Genomic DNA, 16,901 nt, shown 5'->3' with positions numbered 1-16,901 from the left:
TATGTATAGAGAAACGTGCAGCCATGCGGCAAGCTTAAGCCACGTGCTGAATTCGCATTGGCGGTGGCGAGTCCTGTATAAAGCGAAGCTTTCTCTATTAGTCTACCCGTTTTCAGGGGCCAAGCTCCTTACACCGTGGGTCCCTGCTCTGTAGTAGTAGTAATAGTATTAGTAGTATGTGGCCACCTCTAGTTTATGAGTTGCTCTATAGATGGCGTTCTGTGTAACCCATGGGAATAATATAACTAGATAGCGTTGGTGGTTTTCACGGCATATCCGGGGAGTGAATGATGGTTAGTGGGGCGATACGTTAGTCCGGGCGTCCGTCCGTTCCAAGGAGACAGACAGAAAGGCAGACAGACGGTCGGATGTATGGACAGAGAGACGGACGGATGGACACATGGACGGATGGACACATGGACGGACGATTCACGGTTTACCGATAAAACCCCCCGACTCTTTGCCCCACTCGTCATCATTCACTCCGTGGATGTGCTGTGATTTTTTTTTCGTTTTTTACTTGACTGTGGAAGCTGCTTGCTTGCCGAATAACAGCCGGACTGATGATCCTGAAAGCTGCGCTAGTCGTCTCTATTATGGGACATAGGCAAATTTTGACGTAGAGCAACATGAAGTGGAGCAAAACAATACAACTTCGATATGCTGTCAACTGAAGCTTCGCTCTATGTACTATACACATATATTTAATATTTGGTAAATTCATTTTTCGCATTGATAAAAATTTGGTGCCCACGCTCTGTACATTTGCTGCTGTATTGCAATTTCGGTATTGTGCCTCGTCTCTTCCAATAGCCATTGAAGGTTATAGAGGCATGTTAAAATACATGAATAAATGTAGTATGTGTACATTCTAACGGGATCTGCCCGTTCAGTCTGCTTTTTTTTTTTTTCTCCTTTGAAGGTTGTGTTTACGCTTATCATGCAGACTTTACGAGGCTATACGCAGTTCGTGATATATCTGTTGCACCTACGGGAAAAAAATATCGTTTAGTTATTAAGGTCTATGTGAAAAAAAAATCTACGAAACGGTAAAGAATAGATCTATAGCAAGCCGTCAGCGTCTCGAAGAAGAAGAAGAAGTTGTGCTGCAGCTGCTCCGCGTGTTCGAGACAGCACGAGAGAAGAAGACGCCAGCAAGAACGACAGCGTCTGTGGACGTCCATGCATGCCAGAACAGGGATAAATAAATGACGTGGGAAACGAAACGCCGCACGTCTTCCTACAAGTGGTGACCCGCACGTGATTCGAACACGCAACCTTCTGTCCGGGTCACCACTTGTAGAAAGACGTGCGGAGTTTGGTTTCCTACGTCATTTATTTATCCCTGCTCTCTCATGGACGTCCACAGACGCTGTCACGTCTTCCTACAAGTGGTGACCCAGACAGAAGGTTGCGTGTTCGAATCACGTGCGGGTCACCACTTGTAGGAAGAGTTGCGGCGTTTGGTTTCCCACGTCATTTATTTATCCCTGCTCTGGCATGGACGTCCACAGACGCTGTCGTTCTTGCTGGCGTCTTCTTCTCTCGTGCTGGCTCGAACGCGTGGAACAGCTGCGGCACAACTTCTTCGTCTTCTTCGAGACGCCGACGGCTCGCTATAGATCCAACTTCGAAAGTCAGAAGGCTGACCTGCGTGCGGTATATATGTCCAGTACTTGTTCGTAGGCGTGCCTCTAAAAAACAGCTGCGATTGGTTGCCACCATTGTATAGTGACCCGCCGCCACTAATACGTGTAAGTGGTAGTTGATTGGTTTATAGATTTTCACGCACAGTGATTCAGGCTATGACACACCTATGGTGGAGAGCTTCGGATCATTTCTATCACCTGCAGGGTTCTCAGATACTATGCAATCGACAGACGGGCATTTCGTCCCCCATCGAAATGCCGCGGCCGAAATCGAAGCCGCGTCTGGGTCGGCAACCGAGCACCTTGTAGGGGAACTGAAGAGAAAAAACGATTTTCCTCGTATTGCCCCTTTTGCAGTAGCAAAATGAACACACTTGCCTGAAAAAGTGTGGTGAGCGAGAAAAAGCTAGAAAATAAAATGGTTAGTGGCGACAACGCCACGCTGAAATTTCCGCATCAAGCCTGATGACGTCACACACTTCGACGGCGTCTGCTATATAGGGCGTACACGTACAGGCCCTAAACGGCGAAAATTAAGTGCGCCGTTCCATGCGCAGGCTATAGAGACGGCATACCGCAATTTACGTTAGCGGTGACTTTAACTAACAAAAACAAAAAGTTGCGTTACGTTCTAGTATATAAATACGGTACGTTCAGAGAGTGACGCCGAAATAGGAATATACACTTTCAAACCAGTGTGGTCGCGCGTGGAGCTTCAGGGGCGAAATTTATAAGTGAGAAGTTGATGATGATGAACAAGATTTATTTAATTAGCAGAAAGATCCTCCTCCCCATTCGAGAGGGGGGGGGGGGGGGCTAACCTTGACGACGGCCGTAACCCCGCGGGCCTTGATGGTGGTTTAATGTTTTTTTCTCTTATGTTGAAGATGTAATGGTGCTATCAATGACATCGGAGTTTGCGGAGTAAAACTCATAAATATAGATTTATCCGCCGTTTCACTTTAGTGTGCTTTTGACGACCGGGGTATACACCGCTGCGACAGGAGCAAAACTTCGCTGCGGAATTTCTATATATAGAAATTCTATATATAGAATACCTATATATAGAAATTCTATACATAGAATACCTATAGGTATTCACCGAGCGACGACTGTTGAGTTACGTTCAGTGCAGAGAAACGCCCGCCTTCACGAAGTGCTGAGGTGATGCCGAATGTGGTATACCGCTCGAATCGGAGTCTCAGTTCAATGATGTCAAGTCAAGTCAAGATCCTTGACGATGTGGCGCATACCCACGCTGGGGGATTGGCCAAGAACCGGATAGTTTTTTTAGGAATTTCTTATTAATAACAGGTTAAGGATAATCTATTTACGAAAAATAAAAGAAATATGCAACAGGACGAATTTTATGGTTGTAAGTAATCTGTAGTGTAATGTCATAAAGCGGCGTATTTGATTTAATGTGAATTTGGAAAAATCAAAATCTACCGAAGAATGATTTAAACACTTAAACCTCTTTGAACTTTTTGACGAACTCCTGCAATGCGTCAACAATCTTCCCGTAGCTGTGGCCAAGAGACAAAGCCCCCGAAAGAAAGCACATTTTGAACGTTTAAATCTATTCCGAGAAGGTTGCAAACGGCACCTAAAGTGTTTTTTTTATTTTCGTAAGGCAGAGAATCTATTACAGTAAGTGAGGTTATGTTCAGTTGACTCAATTACTCCACAAAGAGGACAATGATGGGAGGCTGCCAGACAAGCTCTGTGTAAATATAAATTTAGCTACGGAATTTGACAGCGCAGTCTAGTGATTGCGACTTCCGTTCCTCGCGTTTGGCATATATTCCATTGGTATAACAAGTGCTTGAATTCTGGTGTGGCTGTTAGTGAAGGTGCAGAATATTCCTCTAACAGCAGTTTCCTTCTTAATCTAGCGCCTATCAATAATTTCGATGCCGATAATACCTCTATAACAGGCCTATTTAAAGATGACTTTGCCAGTGCATCTGCCACTTCATTCATATAAATGCCCTTATGTCGGGAACCCAGACCAATTTGATCAGATTGAGATGGTGCGACCCGCAGGATCGTTTTCTTCGTTCTCGAGTATAGCCCACTACCTGGTGTCCGCTAAATCCCCCATCGCCGTTTGCGTCCACATGTAGACACGCGTCATTTGCTTCCCTCTCAGAGTTTTTTTTTTTTTTTTAAGAGAAGTCTCACGTAATCACTCGCTGACATAAGACATCATGAGCACCACGTGAACGAGTTCAGGATGGCGCTGGCGAAGCCTCGTACTATACGAACTGTCGGCAACAACTTCGTAAGTGACATCACTGAGTTGTCGCAGCACTAGGTGTGGTCCTAAGTATCTTAAGAGCTTTTCGGAAAGTTCTGATTTCCGTACGGGCGTCCGAACCCATACTTTGTCGCCAGTTTGGTAGAGGACTGTTCTGCGGTGAGCATTGCAGCGGGCTGCATCCTATACTCTTGCTGCTGGCGGATCCGTAAGCGTGCTAATTGTCTAGCTTTGTCAGCGCGTTCCGTAAACGTGTCGGCGTCCGGGTCGATGTCGTCACATTCGAGCGGTAACATCGCATCTAACATAGTTCGTATATACTTCCCGTCTATGAACGAGGCTGGACGGGGTCATGCGGGTCGTTTCTTTCTTGGCCGTGTTGTACGCAAGCGTTACATAAGACAAAATTTCATCCCAATGTTTGTGTTCAACGTCTACGTATACATTGAAAGCATGTCTTCAATGGTTCTGTTTATATATACACTTTGTCAGCCCGTTCGTTTACGAGTGGTAGGTGGTATTCTTACGGTGCGTTGTTCCACTCAGCACCAGGACTTGATCCAAAAGAGCTGCCGTAAATGCGGTTCCTCTGTCTGTGATCACGATGGTTGGTGCACCGTGCCTCAGTACAGTATTATCGATGAAAAATCTTGCCACCTCCGCTGCTGTACCTCTCTGGATTGCCTATGTGTCGGCATAACGGGTCAGATAATCCGTCGCGACGGTAACCAAATGGTTCCCTGCAGTAAAAGTAGGAAGTGGGCCCAAAATGTCCAAGCTGATCTGGTCTAATGGAGTCGGTTAGGACCTGTACGGGTTGCAGGAGGCCAGCTGGTTTAGTCGGTGGCAGTCGAGACAGGTACGGCCTTGGTGCTTGACGGCTGTGGTTAGTCTTGGTCAGTAGTACCTTTGCTGTACTCTAGCCAATGTTCTCGTGTAACCTAAGTGACCTGAAGTCACCTCGTTGTGGCATAATTTGAGTAGTTCGGGGCGAAGGGCTGCTGGCATAGGTGGATCCTGTCGTCGAAGTTTTTTTTTTGTTGTTGTTGAGTATACTCCGCCCCGTAAACAAGACGATGACAGCACTTTCGCGAAAGCTTTTGGCGCCTTCTGACGCCAACCGTTCAAGTAGTTAATCAAGCCAAGCAACTCGGGGTCGTAATGTTGTTGCTGTGCTATGGCGGTCGTGTCGAGGACACCGAGGAATGATGTTTCCTCCTCCTCGAATATACGGTTGCCGACCTCAATGGGGGAACAAAACAGACAGTCAGCGTCCATATGTCGCTTCCCTGGCTTGTGTATGATGATGATGATGATGATGATGATGATGATGATGATGATTCCAAAGCCAGGGCTCGTACTTACTTAGGGGGATCGGCCAAGAACCGATTACTTAACTCAGTGAGATTTTTTTATATATTCAGTATCGAAACCCCCCACCAAAGAAAATCTTCTTCTTCTTTTTCTGGTCCAATGCAGGTAATACAGGCCGAGTGTTAAATCGAACTCTTGGTGTCAGCTAAATCCCCAATCGTCATTTTCGTCCAAATGTAGACACGCGTCAATATATATGAAGCAGCACTGAGAATTGAAAAAAAAAAGAAAATGATGTTATTAAAGACAGTTACTGAGCAACTACCTGTATACTCTCTCTGTCCCAGTATTTATGTTATTTATGTTTTCTCCTCAAGTGCAGCACCACTGCAGCTCATAAAGTATCTGTCCTTCATATTACATAGACTGAGAAGCTGGTGGGCTTCGCAACAACAGTGTTTATTGAGGCAATCACCGAACATCGGCCGACCGACGCGCAGCGTTGACTCACGTGACGTTCCTCACGTGACGTTGACTCACGTGACGTTCGCCAGCAAAGCGCTCGGCTGGTGGTGTTGGTAGTGGTTCTTGAAGAAAGTGAAGACAGGCACCTGATTTCTGTCTTGCCACAAGGGGACACGCCGAGCTTCACAGTGAACGTCGGTCACTCGCAGCTATTTCCTTCTTGCAAACCTGCCATGAGTGAGGCCACGTATACCCCACGTATACCTCCGTGACGGCGGAGGTCCCTCATGCGCGAGAAGTGCGTGGCTTCATTCGCTCCGTGTACGCTAGGTTACGCTGCATACATTATACGGTTCGAAGGCGGTACTAAGTCGCTGCCTCGATGCTCGACCATGTCTGCGAGGAACGGCGAAAATCACTCGGGAGGGTGTTTTGGTGGAGTGACTTGTGAAGTAACTCGAGCGATATATGCATGCCCTTGCGCTTGCGTATACCGTATACTGCGCGCTACCATTCGTGGAAGGGCGCGAGTGGTCCATTGAAAATGGGCGCTGAATGGCGGTTTTCGGAGGCAGTTGCCAAAGGTGTTTGCGCGAATGTAGCAGACTTGTTGCCGTTCGATTTGGTACTCCCGCGGTTACCTTTTCCACTCTTCCACCCCTCTGTGTATTCAGTGTTCGAAAACACAGCGAAATCGATAGATCATTGCGTGCGTCGCACGGCTCATGTAGACATTGTTACGGCTTCGGCTATTGAACGAACTATAGTGCCGCGATTGTGTCTAGTGTACGTCTCTCTCCTTCTCTCTGTTTATTGGGCTTGGCTTGAGACATCCTTAATTACTTAATTAATTTTTGAGACATCCTTAATTAATTTTTGCTTTTTCTTTCTTTTTTTGCGCTTACACCTACAGAAGCACGTTGCACATTTGAGTATTAATAGAAATGTTATTACGATGTAGCCCAAAGCACATCTTAAAACAATATCAATCACTTTGTGCAGTGTAGAGACAATGTGCGATCAGCAACTAATCCCGCCCTTGTTAAGTGATCACATCACTCACTGTATGAGTGATGCAGGCACTTACACAACATCGCGCATAGCAGTGTGAACTCGTTAAGTCCCACGTTTAATCGGGCATCTGCAACAGGCCCGCGAACGCATGCTGTTGTAAATGGCTGGCAGCCTACTTCGGCAGAGCTGCTGCAGGCGCCCAGCTAGCGCTGTATGATTACTACCTACGAAAACAGTACACTCACCGTTAACAGGCCCACGTTGTCCGTATCCGCCACTCCATGAATATTCCTTAATCCGAGCGTCACTTCGAACACGGTGTCATGCGTGACCACCATTGAATATGCGCCTGTTCGCTAGAACACACACAGCGACCAAGACCCCCGACCAACGCAACGCATTTGAAAGACTGATGAGACAGAGAGGGCAACACTGAGAGAGAGAAGGAGGAGGCACTGGCGGCGGCGTGGCGGCGCCGGAGCTGTCGACGCAGGTGTTCGGTGACGCAACTCTTCGCTTATCTACGCCGCCGTTGTGGGAGGAACGCTGGCCGGGTTGAGCGGGGGGGGGGGGGGAGGAGCGGCAAACCCGCCAAGACGGCGCCGAAAGGCAAACGCTATGGCGCATACGGCGGACGGCCGTTCAACGCGGAATGACTCCTTGTAAACGGCCACTCTCCTTCCAGCCAGTCGCACAGCGACGCAGGTTATTTACCAGCCTCGGGTTCTTTGAGTATTTTGACGGAATGCGATTGCAGTGGGCGAAAAATAGGGAAGCAAAACTTGCGGAAAACAAAGTGCACCATGGAATGGCCAGAAACAATAATTATTTCGTCCTCGGTGGCATTAGCGGGAGAGCATCGCTACACCTTTCTCCAGAGGAATTTCTTTTTGCATTGTCTGTGTCTGGCACTTCCGCGTATGGTGCCGCAAACACTGAATGCGTAGTCGAAGCTGGAACAAATTAATCCACAGTCGCGGATGTTTAGAAGGCTTGTCACGCACCACGAAACGTGCCGAGGTTGTTATAACAAACTTTTTGCTGACCACATGATCAGCACATAATTTCATATGATTACCCAATGAGCTAGCTAAGCACCTGTAGCAAAGGCAGGGCACGTTCTTGTTAAACGTTGTTAATATAAACTATGGTTGTGCATAAGTTCAGTGACAGCTTTCCGTGTGAATTGGTCATAACCCACGTTTTCGAGCGTAGAAGCGCCTCAACGGAGCTAATCAGTTACCACAGCAATTTCGTAAGCAATGATGAGGTACGAAAATGTGCAGCTGTTTTCCATGTACTGAATAGTTAGTGTACAGTGCCTTGACCACCGCCATTTCTTAAGCCACCTCTCATATAGACTCCCAGTCTGAACAGGTGTGGGACCTTAAACACTAAGAAGCAGTGCCCCCCCCCCCCCCCCCCGCACACACACGCGAAATTTGAGGGCGCACGGGCTGATGCACACGCATACTTATTCACAGGCGCACACACATACACGTATACACACATACGGCAACACACACACGCGACCGTAAACGCACGCATGCATGGGCGTACACATGTGCACAGGCACGCTTAACACAAGCACGGACTCGCACATACACGCGCACGCACACATGCACGGGTGTACACACAATCGCGCTTACACGCGAACACATGCGCAGGCTCACGCACACACACCCATACTCGGGCGAACATTATGTTCCTGTATATAATCCACAGCAAACATGTAGCTTATAACCAACGCTAAGGTGAGCTTTCGTAACGTGGATTGCAGTTAATTGTCATTATAGATGAAACGCGATATGCTTCTGCTGGCATTCTGCTGTATTCGGAGAGCACCTTCACACATTCTAAGTCTAGGCCGTCATTTAACGCAAGGTCGACATATTCGTGCAGTAGCTACGCTGCTCGGTCGCCAATCCGAAGGTCGCGGGTTCGATGCCGGCCGTGGCAGTCGAATTCAGATGGAGGCGAAAAGGTAGAAGCCTGTGCACTGCGCGATATCAGCGCCCATTAAAGAACACCAAATGGTCAAAATCTCTAGAGCTTTCCACTACGACGACCCTCATAATCATATCGAGGTTTTTGAGACGTAAAATACCAAATATTATAATTATGTGTTCTTCTTATGCTGCATATTCCATCTGATGAATCGTCACCTACACCCTTCTCAGGCACAAAAGCACCCTTAGAGCCTATTTTAGGGTGCTATCGAGGCAAGCACCCAAACAAATGGGTGCTTTTTTTTCAATCGACCATTTATGGGTGTTAAACGGTGTTGCGAAGGGTGCTTTCTCGTAAAAGCACCCTTTTTACACCCTTTTGGGTGTAAAATTTTTTACTGTGTAGGGTAACAAACAGTAAGGTTTCAGTTCTGATTGCCGTCGTCGCTTCTTTTCGTTCATTTCTCTCGCTCTTTCGTCCGTCAATCCTCCCTCGCCCCATATATATGCATTGTGCTATATATTTACTCGCGTCCACCCATTTACAAGTCCGTGCCATGTTTGTGTGTGCGCGCGTGTGCGTCACTTTCAAGTGAACTGAAATCGTGGCGGATGGTGCATGCATAGCGAGCATGGAATGCGTGTATGATATGCATGCGCGTACTTCCTTGCACGTTATGTTTGTTCGCTGCGCCTCTTTTCTTGTTTATGAAAAAAAAAGGTGAGATTGATTCAGCAGTCCCTTTTCTTTCATTTCATGCACGTACAAATGGGACTTCTTTCCACAAAAACTGCTACTACTACTCCCTCCCTCCCTCCCTCCCTCCCTCCCTCCCTCCCTCCCTCTAGAAAGAATACTACATACTCACCTCTTTATCTCACCATCGCCATCCATTATTCTTTTTTTCTTTTCCCCTTTCCCCTCCCCCTGTGTAGAGTAGCAGGCTAGAGCAAGCTATGGCCCAGGCCGACCTCTCTGCCTTTCTGTAAATAAACCCATCTATCTCTCTCTCCCTCCATCCCTCTTTCTCTCAATATACATATATAATACGCATGCTTGATATATGACGCATGCGTAATGGCTCTTTGTTATACCTTTAGTCAATATTTAGATCCATCATGCTTCCTTCACCGATGCGTTGCAGCTATAGGTCAGACTGACGTGAGCCATAAATTTATAAGCATACCTGCCCGGGATGGGAGATGCGGAAAGGTCAAACGAGCTTAGCGCCGACGTCGGTTGTTTGTAAACTTCACACCGGACGTTCGACGTGTTTCCTTCTCTTTTTTTTTTTTTTTCGTGGACGCTGTGCTTTCGTTCTCACCTGTGCAACCCTATCTCCGCTTGCGCGCGTATATTGATTTGCCCGGGGCAAACATTCTTGCGCCGCACGAAAGGGAGCGCCGTGCCTTTTCTCCCTTTCGCCGCGTCGAATTTTATTTCGATTGCAAGTCTTGGGCGATCCATAGGTGGTGTCTGTGTGCCGTCTATACACGTGTTTCGTCGTTTGTTCCTTCTTTATTTGGTTTTCCCCTGTGTTCGCTCGCTTATTATTCGCTCGAGCTTATACTGACATAAGTGCGGGATAGGGAGTACAGATAGACTCTGGTACCACCGTATACAGTCGACAAAGTGCCCAATAAGGATAACAATAAAGATAAACCGATTTCTATAGGAATCAGTTTTCGTATCTTTTTTATTAGCGGAACGTTGTCGACGAATGATGCTTGGAATTCAATCGCCAATACTCGTTGTTCTGCACAAAACGAAAGGGCTAACATTGATCTTTGAAGCTGAACACTCTGTGGGTTCGTGTACAAATTACTAAACAACGGTAAATGGCGATCCCTATATATATATATATATATATATATATATATATATATATATATATATATATATATATATATATATATATATATATATATATATATATATATATATATATATATATATCCACTCCACATGAGCAGGCGGCAGCCGTGAACATCAGTTCTCTCGTCGACCAAGTTTGGTGCAGTGGTACAGGGTTTATAGACATGCATGTCTTCAAGAGCATTGCAGCTTGCGAAGTTTTTTTTTTATCCCTTCTTTTTTCTTACGCTAGCTGTATCGAGGTTTGAGCCAGTATTTGATTCAGAGAGAGAGGGTAATGTAGAGTTTTTAGTTTTAATAATACCTCCCCTCCCCTGGATTTTAAATTAAATAGTATGAGCGGTATACTGTATACAGTCGGATTATATGTACTGTGTGTCTTATTCTTCGGTTTTCGTCCTTTCGAACTGCGTCGTTCACTGTTGTGCAATAAACTTCAGTGGCGTAGGCAGACTTTTTTGTCTTGGGTGGGGGGGGGGGGGGGGGCATTTTTTTGATGTGAAGGAGGGTGCCGGACAGGCAAATGATCATTTCGCGCTATGCGTGCCAAGGCGAAAATATGTTAGAGGAAGGGGGGGTGACGAAACCAATGTGCCACCCCCTGGCTATGTTACTTAAAACCTTTATGCTTGATGTTGTTCGTACCATGCAAACATAGCGTTTGTCAAGCGAAGGTGTGCGCTTTATTTTTAGTGCTTAAAATTTGTCCCAGTGAAGTTGTTCCGTGGGAACCAGCCTATTTTGTTTAGGTTACATTGCGTTTGCCGGTAAGGCTTTACTGCTTTTCACTTTCTTTTTCTTTTGTTTATTGGATCACGCTCGCGCTACTCCGTCCTACTATATAGTCGTGTCTCAACGACGACAGCTATAGCGCGAAAACAAAACGACGACAAAGAGACTTTATCGTTGTTTTGTTCTCGCGCTATAGCTATCGTCATGTCATACCAACTAGCTCAAACTGCCACACTTTCTAAGTTGCGTGTCTCAACGCTGTGAAAAGTGTGATACAATGTATACTTTTTCTGTTTCATTGGACGCGGCAAGACTCTGTATCATATATACTTGATGTCTGGGCTCCTCTGCCCGACCCAAATATCAACACCGTCGGGGTACTTTCGCTAGTTGTCGGAAGAGGAGGAAGGAAGGAACGAGGACAAAATGGGCGTGTTTCTTGCGAGCGCCGGTGTATATCGGTGGCGACGTTTCCTTTGGAAGGAGCCACTGTGTCGCGTATGTACGTATACTGCTACGTACAGCGCTGTGCGTGTCCGCTCTTTGAGTGGCAGCCTGCGGTATCTCGCCCATTTCCTGAAATCTCTCATGATGGACGTTCGTCTGTTGTCAGTCCGCCTCCTTTCTGATTGTTGGTTGGCGTTTTTTATAAACATAGCTTTTACGGATGAAGCACATCAAACGTGGTCTATTAAAACAAAGCGCATGTTTACGAACAGACTCTATTTTTGCTTCGACTTTGTGTAGCTCTGAGCGTTCCATTTGTGATGACAAAGACAATAAGTGAACAGAATTATGAGGTATTTTAATTAATTGCCAAAACTACAATATATCGATGGGACACGCCATTGTATACAGGTGGTTCCGGATTTATTTGGAGCGTCTTTGGTTCTTTAACGTGTACGTTCTTAAAAAGGGGGTAGCAGTACTTGCTAACTTGGGGTAGTAAGGGTTTATCATTTGTGTTACAACCCTCCTAGTAAGTGCAGCTGTAGTAACGGCGAGAGCAGTAACAGTTACCACCTTTGCCGTTACTTACAGCACTTAGTAACTGTTACTACCCTAGCCATTACTAACCGTAGGTAATAACTTACAAAGATTTTAATAAAAAAATAATTGATTCTACCTATTTTGCCACGTTATTTCTACATTGTTGGTCCTGCATGGTCGAGTTACTGTCTCATCTCTACACAACTTTGGGTAATCTTGCATTGTTTGCCACGAACGCAAAAAATCCGTAGACGTAAAAGTTCACTACGCTACAGTAGTGCTGTGAGCAAAAAAAAAAAAAAAAAACAACTATACTTCGTTTCACAAGCTCTTGGCAGCGTTGTGGTATGTACGGGCGCTCTCGGCCAATCGTGACAAAGCGCACTTCGTGTGTTCAATTCGACTGGTGGCCCCATCTGTGTGGAAGTGAGTGTACTATACTGATTGTATTTTGATTTTTGTAGCAGATGGTGCTTGGTACCTTTTTATTCTTTATTTTTGAAATGTTTTGCCTATTTTCGGACGGGACGACCAGCGTTGCAATGAAACTGGCCCGACCTTTCCTATTTATTGCTATCGTCATCGGTTCCTATGAGTTCTTGTCAGGTTAGAGTTTTTTGTAATTTTTATGTAATTTTATTTTTGCGAGATGTATTAGAATATTTAATTCAGTCACTGAATCAGTTAACGAACAAATGATTGAGTAAACCAATCTGAAGCTTTATTTTCCCTTCTCAGCTGTCAGTTGCTTGATTCTTTGGCATAATAGCAGATAGTCCTCATTTGTCATTTTGGCTACGACAGTGCTCAGTGATCCTGACTTGTACGCTCCCGTGTAATGAGTGACGTGAGCTCGTTGCAAGAGTTCCCATGTGATGGTCCTCATGCACAACTTGAATCTGAACTGCTCACTGTTTCGTCCTCAAGAGCGTTCCGAGAGCATTTCTCGTATACTTGAAGCCAAGCTTTTTCAGCATCCTCTGCATCTTAGTCGCGGACGCCGTCGGTAGCGTCTCGGTCTTCTTCGAAGCGCTGCTCCACTTTGGCGATAGTTGGAATTTCGCCTTTTCAGATTTGGGTGCACGTTAAAGAACCCCAGGTGGTCGAAATTTCCGGAGCCCTCCACTACGGCGTCTCTCATAATCATATAGTGGTTTTGGGACGTTAAACCCCACAAATCATCATCATCATCATCATCATCGGAATTTCACCTTTCTAAAAAAAATTAAAAATGAAAAGCCATGCACCACTCATCGTAAGGCGCTCAGGCCAAAATCGTCTGCAGCTTTCTCGCCGCCAGATCACCTCCTTTCTCTCGCAAGAACGCTTTTTCGGTGGTGGGAGTTTGCCGGCGTCCCTGTTTTTCCATCGATACATCGTTCTCTCGCTCACCTGGGTCATCACTTTATCGGTCCTCGTGATACGCGAGTCCACACTTTCACTGTCGCCTCGCGCTCGACGCGAAGCCCTTCGAGAACGTCTAAAGTCACCTGCTTCGCCAGCTTTGGAAGATCACGCACACTGGAAGGATGGCTCACTGACCGCACAACTTGAAAGACGACACATTGCGCAGACACAACCAACTCGGGCGAAGCCAGTGTCCCGAAAGGCGGCGCATCACCACCTCACAACATTGATTGGAAAACTCTGCACGCTTTGAAAAAGTCAATCCTAACACTTTTTTTTCATTTTTTTAAAATTTCTGTGGGTGTAGCTTGCAAAATATAACTGGGTTTGTAAATTATTTCAGGGACTACTATTCGCTGTGCCCCTACAGCTTGTGAAACGGAGTATAGTAGGGCCATCGTTCTTCCGCAATATATATATATATATATATATATATATATATATATATATATATATATATATATATATATATATATATATATATATATATATATATATATATATATATATATATATATATATATATATATATATATATATCACTGCTTTGAAAATGCTTGTATGGTACAGCTGAGCCCTTGTTTTTTCAGGATGATTTATAACCTGAAGCACTGCATTATATTACCTAACACTACATGTGTATGGCGACATAGGACAATACTTTTAATCAGCCATATTAAAAAATGATATCTTATATCTGTTTATTGTAAAAGAGCCACAATTAAGCATTACGTATACAGTGGTTGAAACTAGGTATCGAACGCACAAATTTAGTGAGAGGGCATTTTAATGGTTCACTGCGCCAATACATTAGCAGTTCGAACACAATATTCGTTTCTGGGGTCTTACGTGCCAAAAGCACGATGTTATTATAAGATATGCCGTGGTGAGGAACTTCGGATGAGTGACCACCCGGCTAATCTTGATCCTCCTTTCATGTTACCTTGTTGAATCTTACTAAGTTTGTTGTAATTGTCTATTAAAACGCGTGTAGCACATCATCGTGGTTCATCAACTAGTACTTCTCCGTTTTGACACTATCAGAATGATATTTACATATCTCGGTCACGTAATTTAAAACAGAGGTTATTTTCTTGATCCATGAATACCTTCGGTGTATTTCTTGGATTAAAGATATTATATCGATACAATTACACTTATACAATTTAAAATATAATAGGCATTACCTGATATTTTCGATTAGATAGTCAACAGCCTGGTAGGCCGCAGTACTACCCATCGTACTAACGCAGGGAGTAAGCAGGTTGCGAATGCTTAGTAACGGTCCAATAAAGGTAGTAAGCGACGCAGTTACTATCAATTTGCTTGGAGTTGCTACTTCTTTATTAATTAAAAAAATCACAGCATATCCATGGAGCGAATGATGATTGGTGGAACGAAGCGTTCGTCGGTCCGTCCGTGCTTCCGTCCGTCCATTCCTTCCGTGCGTCCATCCGTCGCTCTGTCCGTCCATCCGTCTATCTAGTGGACACTTCTAGTACCGCCATATCACATCTTTTAATCATGTATTCATCATATACAAGTACCGCCATCTAGCGGACATCCAGCGGATCTTTCGGGTATGCGCCACTGGTGGTTACGCACTACAACGAGGGACGCACAAGCCACGCCATAAGAAGCTTCGCTCTTTAAAAAAATGTACCTATGTCTAAGTTCACGGATGTTCTCGCGTTTCACCTCCACCAGAATGCGGTCGGTCTTGTCCTGGAGTCTTACCCGTGTCATCGAACTTTGCTGGCCAACAGCTTTGCTGGCAAGGTACACCACTGATTTCTATGGAGGCGAAAATGCTGTAGGCCCGTTCGCTCAGATTTGGGTGCACGTTAAAGAACCCCAGGGGTCGAAATACGGCGTCTCTTATAATCATATGTTGGTTTTGGGACGTTAAATCCCACACATCATCGAGGTACACCACTGAGGGCCGGGTTTCTTATGATCTAGATGATGACAGTGCTGTTGACATCATCGTTCGTCTTGTTTTTTCTGGTGGTATGGGCAATATTCTACATTCCAGATATGCATAAATATGTGGGTCGTATCCGTGCTTCAAAGGGAGGTGTCTCCGCTATTTGAATTTTCGACTTGATTTTTTTTTCCTTGATGATAATGATATCTGAGGTGCCAAAACCACGATGTGATTATCAAATACGCTATAGTGGGATACACTGCAAAAACTTGGACCACCTGGGTTTCTTTAATGTGAAGCTAAATCTAAGTACAGGAGCGTCTAGCAGTACCCTCCGTCGAAATGCGATCGCCTCGGTCGGTATGAAACTCGCGACCTGTGGATCGTCACCCGAGTAATGTAGCCACCGTGCGATCAAATATTCCGCTCACTTTCACGTGGGCATCATTTGTAAGTTGACCAAATAATGAAGTAAGCAGCGTGTATTTTACGCTGTGTTTGCGGGCATAACCTCGGCGGTGAAAGGGCACGCGAGAGTGAAACAAGTACTGCGGCAGGCTGCCGATCGAGTCGGCAGCTGTCTCGAGGCGGGGCGCGTTCGTTCAACCGGGTCCGCCGTAAAAAGGGGGGGGAGGCTGTCTGTTGCCGACTTCATTCACAGCTGGCAGAGGGGGGTTAGCGGGGGCCTCTTTTTCTTTATCTGTCACTTGTCAGATGCTGCGCTCTCAGCGGGCTGCTTCCTGCCTTGCCGTCGTCTTGGAGTGGTGGTGGGGGGGGAGCCAGCCGCCGTCCTTGGAGGAAGCTTTCGTGCCCCGCGCGTACGTACTAACACGACGAGCGTAGGCGCGGCCCGACACTTCTCTGCATCCGCCGCCGCAGCGTTCATTCAAAAACTCGCGGCTAGGCGACCGCTGCCGTTTCTAGGTCGCGCCGGGCCGAGTGGATGGGCGACGTCGGAGCGCCTCTCCAGCGAGCGCGGATCCGTGTTGTGCGGCGAAGAGCGCTTTGTTGTTGTTTTGCTCGGTTGCGTGGCTGGCTTGGCGAGAGAGGGATTTCCGTGACGGCGAACATGGACGCCGCCGGCCCGCGGCGAACATTTTGTATCCTAGCCGCATTCGCCGATTTCCCTTGTTTTTTCGGCGGTCTGTGTGTAGGGAATGGATAGTTTAGTTTCCGCCTGTCGACCCCTTCTTGGTCGTCGGCCAGCGGTCGCTTGCCTCGACGCAAAGCCCGACGCCAGCCGCAGTCGTCGGCCGGGTCGCCGCCGCGTCTGCCGCGCCGCAATTGGTCGGCCCGGCGCCGTGGCGGCCAATGGGGC

The 16,901-nt window shown here is 46.2% G+C and overlaps 1 protein-coding gene across 2 annotated transcripts in view; it reads left to right on the top strand.

The window, feature by feature from the left end:
* The window catches only part of mnb (minibrain), a 110,961-nt gene that overhangs the window by 28,193 nt on the left and 65,867 nt on the right, over positions 1-16,901 (top strand). The gene's annotated exons all lie outside the window — the stretch shown is intronic.

Source organism: Rhipicephalus microplus, chromosome 4 (assembly GCF_043290135.1).
Source record: "Rhipicephalus microplus isolate Deutch F79 chromosome 4, USDA_Rmic, whole genome shotgun sequence".
NCBI lineage: Eukaryota > Metazoa > Arthropoda > Arachnida > Ixodida > Ixodidae > Rhipicephalus > Rhipicephalus microplus.
Note: the sequence above shows the minus strand (reverse complement) of the source record. Positions and strands in the feature narration are given on the sequence as shown.